This window comes from Ochotona princeps, chromosome 17 (assembly GCF_030435755.1).
Source record: "Ochotona princeps isolate mOchPri1 chromosome 17, mOchPri1.hap1, whole genome shotgun sequence".
NCBI classification, from domain to species: domain Eukaryota; kingdom Metazoa; phylum Chordata; class Mammalia; order Lagomorpha; family Ochotonidae; genus Ochotona; species Ochotona princeps.
In genome coordinates, this window is record NC_080848.1 from 25,983,965 (window position 1) to 26,002,054 (window position 18,090).

The 18,090-nt window shown below is 47.6% G+C and overlaps 1 protein-coding gene across 2 annotated transcripts in view; it reads left to right on the top strand.

Moving 5' to 3' along the window:
• Nucleotides 1–15,961: 15,961 nt before the first annotated feature.
• Nucleotides 15,962–18,090, top strand: part of AKAP1 (A-kinase anchoring protein 1) — a 29,129-nt gene continuing 27,000 nt past the window's right edge. Inside the window, exon 1 of one of the 2 annotated variants that reach the window (XM_058675784.1) lies at nucleotides 15,962–15,980. The gene's annotated coding sequence lies outside the window, so the exon portion shown is untranslated. Of the gene's footprint in view, nucleotides 15,981–16,071; nucleotides 16,205–18,090 lie in introns of those variants that run through there. The other variant, XM_058675781.1, reaches the window with a different exon arrangement.

Below are 18,090 nucleotides of genomic sequence, written 5' to 3' on the forward strand. Positions count from 1 at the left end.
TACTGTGCTCTGCACAATGTACAAAGGCTACAAACTGGTCAGAGTATAACTAAGTAAATGAAAGTGTGAAAGCCTCACAAGTGGAAGCACATTTTATTCAGAGGAAACTATTCTAATTATGTGAGTTTTGCTTGTATGGCTATTTCTGATCAGACAATGTGTTTATCAGAGTATTTGTAAAGACAATGATGAGTGCCTATCTCAGTGAGCCACAACCTAGTGTACAGGAAACTGATAGACCCAAGAGTATACAGGTTTTGTTTGTTTTTGGTTCCACCAGGGACCCTTAATTGAAGTGGAGTCTCCAGCAGTAACCTTAGGAACCTTAAGAATGTGTGTGTGTGTGTGTGTGTGTGTGTGTGTGCATGACTTTTTTTTTATTGGAAAGTCAGATATACAGAGAGGAGAGACAAAGATCTTCTGTCCACTGATGCACATCCCCCCCAAAATAAAATATCATGTGACAAATTCAGGATTGAAAGTTTCTCTATACAAACAAGGACCAGAGCTGCACAGGAATAAAACATGTTTTTGTGTTTGTGCTTTTCCAATAAAATTAGTGAGCCTGGCATGATAGCCTAGTGGCTAAAGTCCTCACTTTGCATGCTCTGGGATATCATATGGTCACTGGTTCTAATCCTGCCAGCCCCGCTTCCCATCCAGTTCCCTGCTTGTGGCCTGAGAAAGCAGTTGAAGATGGCCCAAAGCTTGGGACCCTGCACCCAACTGGGGAGACCCAGAAGAAACTCCTGGCTTCGGATCTGCTCAGCTCCGGATGTTGCGGCCACTTGGGGAGTGAACCAGCAGACAGATCTTTCTCTCCATGCCTCCTTCTCTCTGTAAAATCTGACTTTCCAAAAGAAGAAAAATCCTTTTTTAAAAAAGATTTATTTATTTTTATTACAAAGTCACATATACAGAGAGGAAGATCTTCCGTTTGATGTTTCACTCCACAAGTGACCGCAACGGTTGGAGCTGAGCCAATCCAAATCCAGGAGCCAGGAACTTCTTCCAGGTCTCCCACGCGGGTGCAGGGTCCCAAGGCTTTAGACCTCCTCCACTGCTTTCGCAGGCCACAAGCAGGGAGCTGGAAGGAAAGTGGAATACCTGGGATACAAACCAGTGCCCCATAGGGGATCCTAGCACTTTTAAGGCAAGGACTTTAGCTGCTAGGCCACTGTGCCGGGCCCAGAAGAGTCTTCAAAATTATTTTATTTTATTTATTTGAAAGGCAGAGAGAAAGGAGACAGATTTTTCTTTGCTGGTTCACTTCCCAAATGACCCCCACAGTTGGGGCTGCGTCAGACAGAAGAAACCATGAATTATATCTGAGTTTCTCATGTGGGTGGCAGGGCCCAAGTACCAGGCCATCTTTCACTATTTTCTTAGGCGTTTTAGTGGGGAAATGGATCAGAAGTGGAGCAGCCAGGACTAGAACCAGCAGTTGGGTATGGGCTGCAGGAGTTCGTTTTACCTGCTGTGCTACTTTGCTTTGCCCTGGTATTTCATTCTATTTTACTTTCTCATATTCTGTGCTAATGTATCATGATAATAGCTAATTTTTTGATGGCTAGTATTTTAGCAAGTATTGATTTGCTCAAGAATTTAGTTAATCATCCTATTCCTATTAGACATTGAATGTGCTTAGATACTTCAGCTGCCCCAGAGCTCGATGGGTACAGATTTTGCTTTTCTTTTGGAGCCATTCCCTTGGGATAATTTTCTGAAAGTATAGTTATTAGGTCAAAGGAGATGAGCTTTTTTTTTTTTATGACTCTTGTTAATGATTACTAAACTGCTTCTCTTTGGGCTGAACAAATTCTCAAAACAATGCCCCAAGTCCATGGTATAACTGCCGAGCCTTGCGGCAGGGAAAGCAATGCTTTATGTCCATTGGGTTTCCTTAGTACAGAGAGAAGAAACTGACTCCAAATACACGCCTCAGATTACCTTACTTAAGAAGAAAGGCATGAAACCCAACCCCAGCAGTATTTATGGCACTGCTCAACCGTCTCACCTACCAGGGCCCAGCACTGTCTTTGCAGCGGCTGCCATTCTCAGAATAACCTGGGTAGTTAGCTCTTACAGCCCTTGTCTGACACACGAGAAAAGGAGTGGGAAGAGAAGCTGATCAACACGCATACAGTGAGTTAGTACTCAAATGTAGATTTGAAGCCTGGGTTTTGTCACTGACCTATCATACTGCATTGTACCTCACTGGTTCCTGAAGCAGTCTCAGACTCCCATCAGTTAAGGACTTTCACAGTCATACACGGTTGTAAAATGGAAAGTGGTATAACAGATGTGGTAAGGGAAAGGTATCCACAGCTGGGGCTACTTGCTCAACTCTGTAAGTCTGGGTCAGTCTTTCATTAGGGGGAAAAAAAGTAGCACAATTATGTCCCATGGGAAGAATTGTATGCCAGAAAACTACCACCATTTACCTCTACTCTACACCCCATTTAGTCAAATTAAGTTGGGCAACTTTTGGAGTACAACAAAAATCTTTTCTAGCTAAGGTTATGGCATGTTGCTTTTCTCATGGAGAACTGGAATCTACTGGCCCTTTCCTGAGTCTGGGTTAGCCTAGTGAGTTTAAAAAAAAAAATCACTTATTTATTTATTTGAAAGGCAGAATGGTACATATAGAGGGAGAGATGGACAGTGAGAAATTTTCATTCTCTAGTTCACTCCCAAAATGTCCCCAACAACTGAGCCAGATCAAAGTTTATTGCCCAGGATTTCACACAGAAGTATGGAGACTCAAGTATTTGGGCCATTATTTGCTGCCTTTCTAGGCAACTTAGCTGAGAGCTGGATCTGAAGCAGAATAGCTCAGACTTAAACCTAGGCATCTGTTACGAGATACTGGCCATGTAACAATGCCTGCCCGGGTGACTTGTTTTTGAGTAGTAAGATTATAGCATAAATTCTGGATCTAGGTAGTAAGAAGCCTGGCAGCATCCACCTCTGTCCTCTTGGAATCTTGAGCCACTATTAAAGAGGCTCAATACCACTTCTAGAGGTAAAAGCAAAACAATGCCCAGCTTCCCTGTTTTCTGACCACCACAGGCAATTGAGAAAATATACATGGAATACTGTATCTTGAATCCTGCCTCTGCAGTCCAGGCGGCAACACGCAGAACAGAAACAAATGTCCCTGATACGCCAAAATCAATTGATATTGTTTTAAAAGCCATTAAGCAATATCGCTTTCTTGGCCTTTTGCTAAGATCAAGTGTAAAAGCCATTCAGGATTGAGGTAGTTTATTATGCAACCAAGATAACTGAGGCAATCACGATTTAGTGGTGAGTGCCAAATGCAGAGAAAAAGTTCAGTCTTGTCTAGACCCCACCAAGCAGAATGAAACCCATTGCCTTTTACCATTCCAGACTGCCTAGGACTTCCCTGTCACAATGGGTCCCCATGCACACGGCCTTACCTTCTGTGCATGTCTGCTTTCCCTACAAGACTGGGTATAATTCACCTTGGCAACCACTGTACAAAGTCTGGCACAAAGTAGGTGTTTAATAATAGATACTTGTTGGATAAATTTTAACTTGCTCTTGATTGGCAAAAGCATTTGAAAGAGAGTAATAGCTCTTATTTACTCAGCATTGTCCAAAGTATTTTTTTTGTCCAAAGTATTTGACATGGATTATCTCATTTAATCTTCACAACAACCCCATGAGTAGATTTTATGATAATCTTCATGCTACCAACGAGGAAACTGAAAGGTTATATAATTTAGGATTATACTGCCATGGTCAGCAAGAGATTCAACCAGGAGCATTCTACTGACAAAAGTCCCACTTTATAATGAGGGGAAAAATGCATTTATAACACTGCAACCACACAAATGGGTACAGTGGTGAAGCCAGCATTTATCTTTGTACTCCTGTTTCTCTCAATCTTCACTTTTTAAATTTGCTTCAAATGCTATGCTGTCTTTAAAGAAAAAAATATCGGGCCCGGCGGCGTGGCCTAGCGGCTAAAGTCCTCACCTTCAACGCACCGGGATCCCATATGGGCACCGGTTCTAATCCCGGCAGCTCCACTTCCCATCCAGCTCCCTGCTTGTGGCCTGGGAAAGCAGTTGAGGACGGCCCAAAGCTTTGGGAACCTGCACCCGTGTGGGAGACCCGGAAGAGGTTCCTGGTTCCCGAATTCGGATCGGCGCGCACCGGCCCATTGCGGCTCACTTGGGGAGTGAATCATCGGACGGAAGATCTTCCTCTCTGTCTCTCCTCCTCCCTGTATATCTGACTTTGTAATAAAAATAAAATCTTTAAAAAAAAAAAAGAAAAGAAAAAAATATCACAGATTCAGTAGAAGTCCCTCTATTTTTTTTAAAGATTTATTTATTTTATTGGAAAGGCAGATGTACAGAGACGAGGAGAGACAGAGAGGAAGATCTTCTGTCCGATGATTCACTCCCCAAGCGACTGCAACGGCCGGAGCTGAGCCACTCTGAAGCCAGGAGCCAGGAGCTCTTCCGGGTCTCCCAAGCGGGTACACAGTCCCAAGGTTTTGAGCCGCCCTCGACTGCTTTCCTAGGCCACAAGCAGGGAGCTGGATGGGAAGTGGAGTTGCCGGGATTAGAACTGGCGCCCATATGGGATCCCAGCATGTTGAAGGAGGGGGCCTAACCATTTTGCTATCGCGCCGGGCCCAGAAGTTCCCTCTATAAGCTACCAAATGTTTGTGTGTGTGTATATGTGCATATATGTGTATGTATTTATAAATTTATCCTTATGTCACATATTTCTTCCTTGGTGTCCCAGAGGGATTCATTCTTGATGCCTGATAACAAAATTCTATGGCTGCCCAAGTCTTATATAAAATGGCTCAGTAGGAAAGGATGCTTGGCATAGTGGTTAAATGAGTACTTGGGAAGCTCTCAGTCCCTATCAGGGGGCCTAGGTTCCAGTCCTGGCTTAACTTCCTATTATGTGCACCCTGGGAGGCAGCAGTTGGTAAGTCACATACTTGCATCTCTACCAGCCATGTGGGAGATTCCGATTGAGTTCTGCGCTTCTGGCCTCAGTCTGGCCCAACCCTAGCTGTTGCAGGCATTTGAACAGTAAACCAATGGATGAAAGATACCTGTCTATATTGATCCATTTTTTTTTTTACCTCCGAATTAAAATGAAAATAAGTGTATTACTTAAATAAGAGACTAACAGAATTCCTTATGAAAGACTATACCACTGTAGTAAAATGGGGAAAATCTGTTGGGGGGACGGAGTTTGGCGGGGAATCCAGCCTATACGACACTGTACCACATAATTCAAAATTCAAAATAAAAATACAATAATAAATAAAATGAAAATAAAATTTTAAATGATGTAATATTGCACATAGTATTCTAATGTGGAAATAGGCCATAATGTAGTATTCACCTGTTGATGGATGCTAAGTTGTTTCCTCCCTCAAAATTTTATTTTTGCTATCACAAATGTTTCAATGCACATCTGTATATAAGTCCCCCTACCTAGGGAGATCTAGAACACATACATCCTTAACTCTACTAGATTTTATTAAAGTATACTTCAAAGTGGTTGGCTTAATTTATACTCCAGAACCACTTTCTCTCTCTTTTTTTTTTTATTCCATTTTGCACGTTCTGATGTCCACCCCCTTCTCCCCGTCTAAACTGTATCCCACTGTCCAGGATATCTCTGTGGCAGCAGGGACACCTGACACTGCCCGTCCTCACCAGCTCAGGAAGGAAATCTCAGTGTGGAACAGTGGCAGGGGTCAGGCTGTGTGGCTGGCCAGTGCTCTTCCAGGGGATGGAGGGCAGTCAACTGATTGAGTTCCACCAGTCAAGGTGTCCCACATGGCCATCAGTCCCCATCAGCTGCCCTGTCTCTATGAAAGCTACAGGATAAGGATGAATATGCAGATGAAAGAAATTTGTCATTTTTTTTCTTTTACCTGCATATGCTTCAGGCCCCAGAGGCACTTGCCTAACCATTATTCAACTAACTTGACAAAAGTTTCAGGGTTATCATCAAGCAATTTTGTAAGTTGTGCTAACAAGGTAAAATCTAAGGCTTTGGCAGAGCCATTGCTGCGCAGTACACTGTTGGTTGATTTCGTCATGGCAGACAGGAACTCGGATGGGACCTGCTCTCCACTGCAGGAACACAGAGGGTGATGAAGACTGCACCTCGCATGTGGGTGTCCAACCAGGGCAGTGGACACTGAAATCCAGACTGAGCTACTGCCTGGATTTGCTCATCATGGAGTTTATCACAGCACCGTGCTTGTCTGGGGTAAGGGACATTGGCTGCCTAGTTTGTATATTGCCACTGTAAGTCCTAAGTGAACTACACTAGTCTGTGGGAAACTGATATGCCAGATCAAACAGGAAATAGAGATTACTGAGAAACTTGACAGGAACAGGCAAGTAGCGTAGTAATAAATGTGATGCTTAGGACACCTGCAGCCCATACTGGAGTGCCTAGTTCAAGTCCTGGCTATTCTACATCTGATCCAACTTCCTGCGAAAGCAGAGCCTGGGAGGCAGCAGATGACAGCTCAAGCACCTGGTTCTCTGCCCCCTCAGCTGAGAGCCATGGTTTGAGTTCTTGGCTTCCAGATTTGGTCTGGCATTTGGGGAATGAACCAGCAAATGGAAGACATCTTTGCCTCTTTAGCTTCCTGCCTTTCAAATAATAGAAGGAGAAAAAGAGAAAGAAAGAAAAGCAGGAAGGAAAGGAAGCAATGAAAGAAATTTTACAATTTTTAGGGCCCAGCAGCATGGCCTAGTGGCTAAAAGTCCTCACTTGAACGCCCCTGGATCCCATATGGTCGCCGCTTCTAACCCCGCCAGCCCCCTGCTTCCCATCCAGCTCCCTGCTTGTGGCCTGGGAGGGCAGTCGAGAACCGACCAAAGCCTTGGGACCCTGCACCCACGTGTGGGAGACCTGAAGGAAATTCCTGGCTCCCGAGCTGCGCAGCACTGGTCATTGCGCTCACTTGGGGAGTGAATCATCGGACAGAAGATCTTCCTCTCTATCTCTCCTCCTCCCTGTATATCTGACTTTGCAATAAAAACAAAATAAATCTTTAAAAAAAAATTTTTACAATTTTTAGAAGGGTACAGTATTTTGCTGTACTTATTTCAGGAAACTGGTTTGTGTGTGCATGTATATGTGTATGTCAGGGACAATGGAAAATTTGGGTAACACAATGTCTGAACTCATATGTTGCCATATACTCTGTGCCATTACTCTGGAGGCAGGAGACTTTGTCCAATATTTTATCCCCAGGGATGAGACTTCTAGATCTTGTTCTTTCAGTCTATTTCAGCTACAATGGTTTACAGAACGGTATGTAAGTTAATACATAAACACAGAGGGAAAAAATCAAATAAACATGGCATATCAGATTATAAATCTCACTCAGACAGGGCTCGTAGCATTTCTAGACTTAACTGCCATTGGAAGAAGCTTAAGAGAGTGGAGGGGCTGTGGAAACTGGCTGGCCATACTGAGCTGGCCACCCACTCAAGAGTCGGAATTAAGATTCAAACATATAGGCTTCCACTGGCGCGAGCACCTGGCTTCTGCTGGCTCAGGTGTGCCCACTGGGGCATGGGGGGGTATGGGATTGCAGACGACCTAAGGCATGGCATCAATGGGGGCATGCAGGAATCTGCAGGCTTGCACCTAGGCAGGTATAACAAGCCTGGGGATTTCCACACATGCTTGATACCAGGTGGCAGGGGAGGGAAGAAGGGAAGAACCCTAGATCAGCATGCTGGTGTAGTGCGCTAGTGGACAGGCTTGTGAAACTACAAACGTGCTTGGATCTTGGGTGGGTGGAGGGATAGGGTCCCAGGGCAGCATTCATGCCAGGAGCTTGGGTCCCTGGTGGGTGGGGTAGAGCTCCAGGCCAGCATGCCACCCCACTGGAAGAGTGGGCTTGGGTGGACCAGGCTGGGCAATTCATGCACTCCCAGATGCAGGGACTGTGGATTGCTCAGGGAAGGGAGCATGCATATGTGTGGGAGGGAGGACTGCTGAGGGAATACTTTACAGGTGAGGAATGGCTTCTGGGGAACTTACACTGATAAAGCCATTGTACTTGCAGGTAAGCAAGAGAGCTGAGACCGAGCAGTTTGGAGGAGAGAAGCTGGAGGTACTTTAAGGGTCAGATCAATGAATCTGCCCACATGAGAGACCTGAGCTGGGTTTGTTAGCATTGACCACCGCCACAACCACCCACTGGCGTATACTAAAACTAGGGCTGGGGGCCTACCTGGCAGGGCTACATCACAGTACCCACCAGTAAGTGTCAGAACAGGGGACAGGTAATGTTTGCCTGGGCCATGACACTAATCAGCATGCAAGAGAACTAGGTCTGGAGGCAGATTATGTTGGGGATATGTAGGCTCACCCCTGTGGAACTGCAAGATCCACAGGTTTGCTCAAGAGCTGGGGGTAGTGATGGGTTGAGCTACGCATGACCATGGAACCCAAAACACTCATGGATACTGGAGTCGGGAATAGGCTGGCCTGGTTCAGGACGCAGCAGCTGTAGGCCCATCCAAGAATTGGGTATGGGGCAGGACGGGCTGCAACAGCCACCGGCTCACACAAGGTAAGGGCCTAGCATCTGCTGGCATACGTGAGATCTGGATCTGGGAGTGGGCCTGGTTGGGGAACATTGGGAACTCCCCTGGTGGGATGTAGCTCCTGCTGATGAGCATGAGATACAGGCTTGGGTGTTGGTCAGCAAGTGTGTGGGTTGGTTCTGGGACGGGGGACAGATTGGGCAGGGTCAGGCCAAACCTTAGCACACTGGCATGCACCAGAGCCAGGAAAGAGTGCAGGCCACCCTGGGCCAGCCTACTGGTTTGCATGAAAGCCAGGGATTGGGCAGACTAGGAGCAGGGCTATGCTGCAGCACCCACCAGCGAGGGTTGGGGCAGGGGTCAAACCAGGACAGGCCAGTAAGTATAGACTGGAATAGTGGGGTCAGTTGGGCTGAGCTAGGCTTCAGCACCCACTGGTGTGTACAAAAGCCAAATGGGATGTGGGACAGACTGAATCTGCAGTTCCCACTGGTGTGATTGAGGATCAAGTGTGTAGTGTGCAGGGTTGGGCTGGACTCCAGCGCCCAATGGTTTGTATAAGAGATGGGTCTGGTGATAGAACTGACGCAGCAATTGCAACCACCAGTTTGTATGTAGGCTGGAGAGGGTGACAGATTGAGCCGAACCTTGTACTGGGTAACACACACAGGAATCAATCTGGGGTTACCTCACATGAGGTTTCTTTGGGAACCTCCAACTGAACCACTGAACTCAGAACTCCAGCCATGGGAGAATCACATAATTTTTGATCTGGCCAAGGAGTGCATGTGCCAGAACTGGGCACATGGTGAAGACTGTGCAGTGGACAGCAGGTCTAGATGCCCATGGTGGATATGGCAGTCCACTGGGGTCTGCAGAGGGTATCTAGTACCATACCAGAGGATGGAGGGCAGAACAAATTGGACAACTCTCCCAGCCAGGCATTGACAGTATCTGGATGAATAGAGACTCTAAGGTGGGATATGTCAGCCAATAGACCTTAGAAGGATTTCCTCATTCTTGGAGCAATGAAATTAACAGTATTTCAGAACTATTGATGTCACTTGAACAGAACCCTAGAAGCATGTTATACACTGGGCACCCTGAGATGATATTGGGCGGCTGTTCCCCATCCCTGGGTGCTGATGCAGTTAGGATACTCCCTTTCCCCAGATACAGGAAGAAGAAAAAGAAAATTGGAAACAATGGTGTTGTCTACTTTCTCCTATTTTTTGACCTTTCTCACCCTAATCAGGGGTCGGTCCACATGAGCATGCATCCTTCTCAACTAAGTAAACATCATCAAAAATAACATAAAATAAAATAATAGAAAAAAGATTTAAACAGCTAAAAGGGTGGTGTTGTGGCAAGCAAATTAAGCCACTGCTTCGGATGCACATACATCTTGTAGGAATGCCTGATTCCAGCCCAGTTACTCTGCTTCCAATCCAGCTGCTAATGCACTTGGCAGGCAACAGACGATAGCCTAACTACTGGGGTCCCTACCACCCAGACAGGAGACCCTGCTGAAGTACCAGGTTCCTGGCTTCGACCTGGCCCAGCCCTGGCTGTTACAGCCACTTGGGAAATGAGTGAGCAGATGGATGATCTCTATTGCTCTGTCTCTCATCTCCTTTCTTTCTTTCTTTCTTTTTTTTTTTTTTAAGATTTATTCATTTTATTACAGCCAGATATACAGAGAGGAGGAGAGGCAGAGAGGAAGATCTTCCGTCCGATGATTCACTCCCCAAGTGAGCCGCAACGGGCCAGCGCGCCGATCCGAATTCGGGAACCTGGAACCTCTTCCGGGTCTCCCACACGGGTGCAGGGTCCCAAAGCTTTGGGCCGTCCTCAACTGCTTTCCCAGGCCACAAGCAGGGAGCTGGATGGGAAGTGGAGCTGCCGGGATTAGAACCGGCGCCCATATGGGATCCCGGGGCTTTCAAGGCGAGGACTTTAGCCACTAGGCCACGCCACCAGGCCCTCATCTCCTTTCAAATAAGTAAATGTACGTATATAAAAAATCCAAAGTATGTGATGGTGATGCTGCTAGGCCTGGGCAGTAGGTATTTCAAGGCTCTTTCAGCATGGCCACTTGAATGGGCTTCTACACTGTGGAACCATAGACTTTGGGTCCAGAGGAGAGACAGGAGATGATCCCTTTTATCATCTTCTGATTGACATCACATTTTCACTAAGCAACTGTTGCCCAAGGTCTGCAGGCACTGTGTTAGTTTCCTAGGGCTGCTATGACTAAGTTCTACAAGCTGGGTGGCTTAAAACACAAACTTCTTATTTCCATTCTGAAGAGAAGTCTAAAGTTACAGTGTTAACAGGACCATGTTCCCACTGAAACCCATAAAAAATCTTCTTGCCTCTTCCCAGCTATGGGTGTCGGCATGCAACCACTGGCATTCCATGACTACAGATGTATCAGTCCAACTCTCTCTGTGTCTCCCATCCTTCACATGATTTTCTTCCTTTTTAAAGATTTTATTTATTTGAAAAGAAGTTTAAAGAGAGCAAGCAAGACAGGCAGATAGACAGAGGGAGATGTTCCATTTGCTGGTTCACTTTCCAAATAGGTACCATGGTTAGGGCTGGTTTGTAGGAGTCTAGAACTCTCTGGATCTCCCACATGGCTGGTAGGGGTCCAAGTACCTAGGCTCTCCTTGGTTACTTTCCTAGGTGCATTAACAGGGAACTGGGTCAGGAGCAGAGCAACCAACACAGGTGGGATCTGGTGTCACAGGCAAAGACTTAACCCACTGGGCCACAAAGCCAGCTCCTTTACTTCAGCTGTTGCCACCATGCATCAGGGACACAGCTAGAAATACACAAGATGTGGCTGTCAAACTGGGAAGAGTGGAGAGGCTATTGCCAAGTTCTTCCACTCTCACGTTGCTTGTCATTCCTCTACTTTCTAATGCTTTTCTAGGGTTACCATGACCTTGTGGCCATTCCCTCAGCCATGGCTACCTGGTTGAGCTCTGTGACTACATATAATTAATCCTGTTTTCTCCACAATTCCCATTTGATTTGTATCTTGCACATGCCCACATACTGCAGTCAACTTATTCTTCTTTCCCTCATTGTTTTTCTTGGCAGGCCATGCCCACGTTCCTGTGCCATTGTGCATGACACACACACTGTTCCCCCAGCCCTTACTCTGGACCCATCCAGCTCATAACAATATTGTAAGACTCCTCTTTCTCCTCTCCTCCCTCCCTCTAATTTCCTTTTCTACCAATACTTCTGGTGTACCATTTTCAGCTTCTCCCCTTCCCAGCCTCCAGCACTACCAAGCATTATCTATTTCATATGCCACTTCTTCGAAAAAAACATTTATTTTTATTGGAGTTAGGTTTACAGAGAGGAGAGGCAAAGAATGGTTTTTAATATATATTTGTATTTCACACCATTCCTCAGAGCTCCATTTTAGGTAATATTTGCACTTGGATGTCACAAAAACAAGACAAATTCAATAGGTTGAAACGAAACTGCCCCACATTCCCCCTCTAGAAAAACTTCACCCCACTTGATGCAGGGACTCAAGCCAGAGTTCCCTTCTGCTTACCGCAACAGCATGAGTGACTTTCGTTGGTGTACTTCCAAAATATATCTCAAGTTCAGAGCAAGCTCTTCCTCCCCAGGGCCAAAGCCCCTTGCTCAGGCCAGCATCCTTTCTCATCAGCACCACTCCGAGCAGCCTCTGCCTTGGTCTCTTTGCTTCTATGCTGCTTTCCCAGTAATCCATTCTTCCCATAGCAGCTGCAGCTTGCTTGTAAAAACAGAAATTCTATGGTGTCATCGCTAGTTAATGCTTTTTAACCCTTTATATCCCACCCTTCTACAAACTGGACACCTAACAAAACTCAAACTGAGCAATGATTATTATGGCAAGTTTGAAATCCACGTTTTTAGAGTTCTATTTTTTTGAGAAAAGAGGTGAATGATTAGAGTGGTTGAAAATATTTTCAAATGCATTGTGAAGATGGCAAAAATGTACTGCAGAAGGCACTTATACTAATGCTCACTTAAAGGTCATATGCATATCTGATATATAAGAAATGCGTTACATATTCTCTAGAACTGGAATGTCTTATTTCGAAGAACGTACTGTAGTTCAAAATATCTATGTTGTTGGAATAAATAGGACCCTGGCCAATGGATCCTGATTTCATTGTTATGTGTAGTGTTCTGAACTGCTGTCTGACAAATCTGAATGTGTTGCTTCTTGCCAGTTGTTTGAGTTGTGACCAATGCTTGGGAATAAGGTGGTAGTTCTATCAATGCTTGAAGTGCCAGTCTGGAAGCCACATTCATCCTTTGTTTTTTCCAACAATCTATTCACCAGTTGGACTTATTAGTGTATCTTAGAAACATGAGATTCCAGGCCGGGCGCAATAGCATAATGGTTAGGGCCCTCACTTTGCACACGCCAGGGATCTCATATGAGCGCCGGTTCTAATCCCAGCAGCCCCACTTCCCATCCAACTCCCTACTTGTGGCCTGGGAAAGCAGTGGAGGATGGCCCAAAGCCTTGGGATCCTGCACCCGCGTGGTAGACCCAGAAGAGCTCCTGGATCCTGGCTTGAGATTGGCTCAGCTCCAGCTGTTGTGGCCACTTGGGGAGTGAACCATTGGACAGAAGATCTTCCTGTCTGTCTCTCCTCTTCTCTGTATATCTGCCTTTCCAATAAAAAATAAATAATAAAATAAAAAAAGAAACATTAGATTCCAAGCTATAGGGAACATAAGGGTAAACAGACTATATGAGTACCCTGTGAAAAAAATAATATTGAGGAAAAAAAAAGGAGGAGCAAGAAGAGGATTGTATGACTAGATTCAAAAGAAATAATAAAATTCTCATTGTAAAATGGTGATTAGTGTGCCATTGTCAGAATGAACTCTGACGTAGGGGAACAATGTTTCAAAGTTCAAGGATGGAAAAAAGAAGTAAGAGTAGAGCCACTGGGTCTCGGCCAAGCTCCTGAGCATACTTAACTATCTCAGTGATAAGGCAGATGGACATGAGTGACTGATCTCCAAATATCCTACTTTTATTAAAGGGCAAAACAGTATTGGCCTTTGTTTACTGAAATTATACATGTGTCCTAAATGCATGGGTTATTTATAAATTTGTGAACAAAGACAACAAAAGACCTCAAAAATTAGTGTTGGATTTCAAAAGAGGCATTTCCTTGTCATACCTAAAATGAGGCAATGAAAAGACAAAGAAGAAAGCATGATAACTCTTGGACAACTGCTGTCCAAGTGCGACAGTCCAGTTAAAAATGGTGACAGTAAGTCCAGATCTCCGGACACATTTTTGGGACATGACCATATGACCTTGGGTTCTTGGAAAGACCTTGGGTTCTCAGAAAGTCCAGAAACCAAGGGAGAAAGCATGAATATGCTTGGATTTATTGTTGTCCAAAATGACCAGATTTTACATGAGAAATTATAGTATTCTCAAATGTTAAGAACAATGTCTTAAACAAGCTACGTCACATAAAATCAACAATATATTGACAAACTTTGTCCAGCATTTGGCTTTTGAAAGTTACTTGTTTGTATGCTGTGTATATACCATATTTGCCCAATGTCCTATGTATAGAGCTACCTGTTAAAGAATCTATAGTAATAGTATAATAGTTAAAGTCCTTGCCTTGCATGCACTGGGATCCCATATGGTCGCCGCTTCTAACCCCGCCAGCCCCTGCTTCCCATTTAGCTCCCTGCTTGTGGCCTGGGAAAGCAGTCCAGGAAGGCCCAAAGCCTTGGGACCCTGCATCTGTGTAGGAGATGGGGAAGAAACTCCTGGCTCCTGGCTTTGGATCTGATCAGCTCTGGCCATTGTGGTCACTTAGGGAGTGAACCAGTGGATGGAAGATCCTCTCTGTCTCTCCTCCTCTCTGTATATCTGGCTTTTCAATAAAAAAATAAAATAAATCTTTTTTAAAAAGGAAATATTCAGAGAATTAAACACTTGTGACATGATAGATTAAACTAATTCATTCAGTAAACACATTTTACTGTGCATCCTTTTATATGCCAGTCCCTCAATATCCTTGCCCTCATAAAATAAATGAAGTATGGGATAATGATAAGGGCTATGAAGAGAAAGAAAGGGAAAGGGATGGAGTTTGTGTGTGCTTATAATTTGAAAATTAAGGGAAGGTTTCCCTGAGACAGAACGGGTAAGCTTTGAGACAAGGACTTGAAAACTGGAGGAAGTGAGTTCTGCAGAACACTTCAGCAAGTGCAAAGGCCCTGACGGTTAAAAATGACTGGCTTTGTGACTGAGAGACAATGAAATACAAGATTTGCTATGATTTACAAGGTCACCCAGGCTCCACGTGACTACATTATAAAAAAACCCCCAAAATGAAACAAAATCAAAGCACTACAGAAACAACTCCCCCTTCTGTGCCTCCAACCCGCTTTACCGGCAGTGCCCCACCTCGCTATAACCCACGCACAGCGACCTTCCGGTTCAGCAGCAGCTGTTTCTTGCAGTCGCCTGTGCGGTCGGTCGCCTAGGGTAAGAGGCTCAAGGGCAGCTCCAACTGCTCAGTGTTTAAATGCCCCGTGGGCCTTTCCTATCCCCAAGACTTCACACAATACCCCGGACCTTTCCAATTTCAACTTCCCGCTCGCTGTCTTTAACAGCGCCCAACACCCCAGGCAACTGGGATTGAGGCGTCTGAACCCCTAATTAACTTCCTTTGTCATTAAAATTCGCATTTGGTCACTACTGAGGAAAAGCTCCCCCAGGTAATGGTTAGCTCCCGGCTTTGTCTGGGTCGGGCCAAACGTTACTTCCCGTTCCTTTGTCTGCAAGCCTACAGGCCGGCGGGTCGGGCAGAACTCCACCCTACCCCTGATCTGAGGTGAATGCTTTTCCCAAGTTCCTGGTGGAAACCGTGACTCATGGCAGCTAGCTTGTGGCAGGAAACCTTCCCCAAATCCAAATCCATTTGGAGGAAGAGTATTCCACTTCGACATCACCACATTGCGAAATTCGGCCCGAAAGTTGCGTTCGAGCGGCACCCTTAAACAGTTACTATTGAGCAATTACGGATAGCTACCTAGTGGTGTACTGCCGGGGCCGGGAGACTCCGGCCCTTCCGCCTCTCCGGGCCCTCAGGCTGAGGACCAGCCCGCCACAGAGCGAGAGCGGGACGAACCACGCGGGCGACGCCGGCTCCGCGCGTGGGGAACCGTGTCGCCCCGCCCCGAGCCGGGAGTGCCGCTCCTCTCGCGAGAGCACCCAGCGAGAAGCTGCCGCGGGGCGTTCGCCGAGCCTCCAGACCGCGCCCGCTCTGGCGCAGCCGGGAGACGCGCCTAGAAGCCCGGGCGGGAGCGGCGGGCGGCGCGCACGCGCAGGTGAGCGAGCGTCCGGGCGCGAGGGCGAGGGGCGGGGCTTGCGGCGCGGTGCGGCGCGGGCACGTCGCTGCGCGTCCTCGGTATTTAATGTCTCTGGGTTCCACCAGCCTGGGCGAGCACGTGGGGGAGCGACCCCGAACGGATCGCTGAGGGGGTGGGGGGCGGGGTGCCGCAGGGCATCAGCGGTGCGAGGACTCTGCACCCCGACGGTGGCCGAGGGGCTGGTAAGTTAGGGCCGTGTGAGGCGGCTGGCTTACACGGGGTGCCCTGCTAGAGTGCTGAGGGGACGCCGTCGGGGTGATGAGGGGGAAGACTGGCGTCAGGTGCAGGATGCGTCGGGTGCTCCGGGAGTGCGGGTTCCGGACGCCGCCTGCCCGTTATCCAGCAGGCCCCTCTTCCAAGGCGCCGGGGTTGCCTGCCCGCGGGGCTCGGGCTGACAGATCGCTGGTGCAAGGTTCGGGGCTGCTCGGTTGGGTCCTGCGCGCATCTTCGTCCTCGCGGGCGGGGGTAGGGGGAGGCCAGGAGGCGACGGCGGAGGCGGCCCCTCTGCACCTTAACTTTCCCAGAGCGCGCACAGCCGCCTGTGAGGCAGAGCCGAGCGCGTCCCACCCAAGGTCGCCCAACCCCACACGCGTTTACTTTTCAAAGGTCGAGTGTACCCAGTCTAAGACGCGGGAGGCGGCGGCGGGGCGGGCCGTGGGCAGGGCCTCTGCCGGGCTGGAGGGTCCCCAGTCTCCGCGGGGACCCCCGTGGCCACCCTGAGGGACTGGGAGTGGAATGGTCACTTCTGGAGCCTTGCCCCGCTGGAGAGCCCCGCAACACGCTCCGAGTGGGCCCCCAGCAGGCCGAGCGGCGGTGGCGACGAACCGGGTCCTGAGGGCAGCGTGGAGGGCGAGTGTTGGCTCGGCTGACCCGCCGGAGGACGGCTGCGATCCGAGGGTTCGGTGTCCCTCTAGGGACTCGGCTGTTGGTGGTGCACCCCCTAGAGCCTGTCCCCGGTGCCGACCGACTTCTCGCCGGAGTCACCTGTCCCACCCCGCCTGCTCCCACTCTGCGCTAGTTCGGCCATCCGTGCCTACTTCGGACTGTGGACTTAAGATGTGCACGGGGAGACCGGCGCCGATTTTGGGGCGCGCTTTTCGGGTGTGGAACTGTTTTGTGCCGTTTGAATGGTTCTTCCAAAGGGGCCCAGGGTGGAGTGGTGGGCGGTGTAGGGGCGACCATGGGTCACAGATGGGCATTCCGGGAGCTTCCTCTCCCCGGGAGATGCCCAGGGCGGCGGGCTCCTTCCTGCCTCTTGGCCACCAGTTAACACAAACCCGGTGGACTTCGCTCCAGGTGCGCTTCGAGGCAGGGAGTATGCTAGGGCAATTAGTGAAGACAAACTGGCCGTCTTCGCCCTCCTGAAGTGCGGGCCGAGTGGCTTTTAAATTGGTCCTCCTGCAGTGACATCGCGTCCGCTGGACCTGATGGCACTCCTGGTATCTGCCAGTTGATTCGCTGCCTCGTCTCTTGCCACTCACACCTGGCACAGTTACCGGGCAAGGAAATCCCTTTGGAAAAAAAACAAAAAACTATTAATTCTGGCTATGAATAACCTTACATGAGTGTAACTGCTGAAACCTTCCCAAATTAGTGCTGTAAAAAAAAAAGGACACCTCAACTTTATTTAGAAGGCAAAGCTTGGTCTGAACACCCCCATCTGCTTTGTTTTTAAAGGTACAGCACACCTTGTGAAATGGAGGAGGCAGTGGCTTCATCTTATTTATCTGATTCCTGTGTTCCTAATGTTCACACGGGCCACCTGCTGACTATTTAAGAGTCTGAGACCTGGATGTAGTTATGCTTTGGGAGCTTTTTAACTAGAGTTGAACATTTCCTCTTTCACTTTCAACTAGCTCGGTGGGTTCTGGATGGTAATTCCTGGTATCTTGTAAGCAAATCCAGCAATAGGTTGGAGAAGGTCCCAGGTATCCTGTGTTTATGCAACTCACTAAAGCTTCAGCTCTTCACAGGATCTCTTGTCATGCGCCCTGTCAGGTGTTGGCAACTGATCCAATCCAGGGAGCCAGGCAGGTCTGATGAGTTTGTGACTAGGTGAAGTTCCTTG